At 37.5% G+C, this 1,386-nt stretch overlaps 1 protein-coding gene across 1 annotated transcript in view; it reads left to right on the plus strand.

Annotated features, from left to right (window-relative positions):
• The window catches only part of NLK (nemo like kinase), a 273,486-nt gene that overhangs the window by 26,351 nt on the left and 245,749 nt on the right, over nt 1-1,386 (plus strand). The window lies entirely within an intron of this gene.

Consider the following 1,386-nt stretch of genomic DNA (forward strand, 5'->3'; position numbering starts at 1 on the left):
ATCTCTTTGCTGGTGTAGAGGAATCCAACTGATTTTTGGATGTTGATCTTATATCCTGCGACTTTGCTAAATCCCTCAATTAGTTCCAGTAGTATACCACACTGTTTTGACTACTGTGGCCGTATAGTAGGTTTTAAGATCCGGGAGTGTGAGACCTCCCACTTTGTTGTTCTTCTTCAGACGTGCTCTGCTTATCCAAGGTCTTTTTCCTTTCCATATGAAGCTAGTAATTAGTTTTTCGATGTCCTTAAAAAATTTTGTTGGAATCTTGATCGGGATTGCATTAAATGTGTAGCTTGCTTTAGGTAGTATTGACATTTTCACAATATTCAGTCTGCCTGTCCATGAACAAGGCAGGTGCTTCCATTTATGTAGAGCCCTTGTTGTCTCTTGTAGTGTTTTGTAGTTTTCTTTGTATAGGTCTTTTGTGTCTCTGGTAAGGTTTATTCCTAGATATTTTATCTTTTCAGTAGCTATTGTAAATGGCATTGTTTCCCTTCTTTCTTTATCAGAGTTCTCTCTGTTGTTTAGTGGAATCCAACTGATTTTTGTATGCTGACCTTGTATCCTTCCACTTTGCTGTACCTCTCTATTAGTTCCAGTAGTTTTTTTGTTGAGTCTCTTGGGTTTTCTGTGTATAGGATCATACTGTCTGCAAATAGAGATAGTTTTACTTCCTCTTTGCCAATTTGTATGCATTTTATTTCTCTTTCTTGCCTTATTGCCCTGGCCAGGACTTCCAGTACAATGTCAAATAGAAGTGGTGATAAGAGGGTATCCTTGTCTGCTTCCCATTCGTAAGGGGAATGCCTTGAGTCTTTCTCCATTAATAGTGATGTTAGCTGTTGGCTTTGCGTATAGGCCTTTTATTATGTTAAGGAATTTCCCTCTGTCCCTATTTTGCTGAGTGTTCTGAACAGGAACAGGTGTTGGATTTTATCAGATGCTTTTTCTGCATTGATTGATATAATCATAGGATTCTTTTGTTTTGTTTATGTGGTGGATTACATTGTTTTTCTGATGTTGAACCAACCTTGCATACTTGGTATGAATCCCACTTGGTCAGGATGTATTATTTTTTTCATATTTGTTGGATTCTGTTGACTAGGATTTTGTTGAAGATTTTTGCATCTGTGTTCATGAGGGATATTGGTCCGTAGATTTCCTTTTTAGTGGTATCTGTCCCTGGTTTTGGTATTAGTGTTATGCTTGCTTCATAACATGAGTTTGGGGGTATTCCATCTTTTTCTGTGTTCTGGAATAGCTTGAGTAGTATAGGTGTCAACTCTTCCCTGAATATTTGGTAAAATTCTCCAGTAAAGCCATCAGGGCCAGGACTTTTCTTTGTGGGTTTTTTTTTTTTTAAATGACCTCTTCAGTTTCTTC

Source organism: Orycteropus afer, unplaced genomic scaffold (genome assembly GCF_000298275.1).
Source record: "Orycteropus afer afer isolate SDZICR_OR568_19922 unplaced genomic scaffold, OryAfe1.0 scaffold00042, whole genome shotgun sequence".
Taxonomy (NCBI): Eukaryota; Metazoa; Chordata; class Mammalia; order Tubulidentata; family Orycteropodidae; genus Orycteropus; species Orycteropus afer.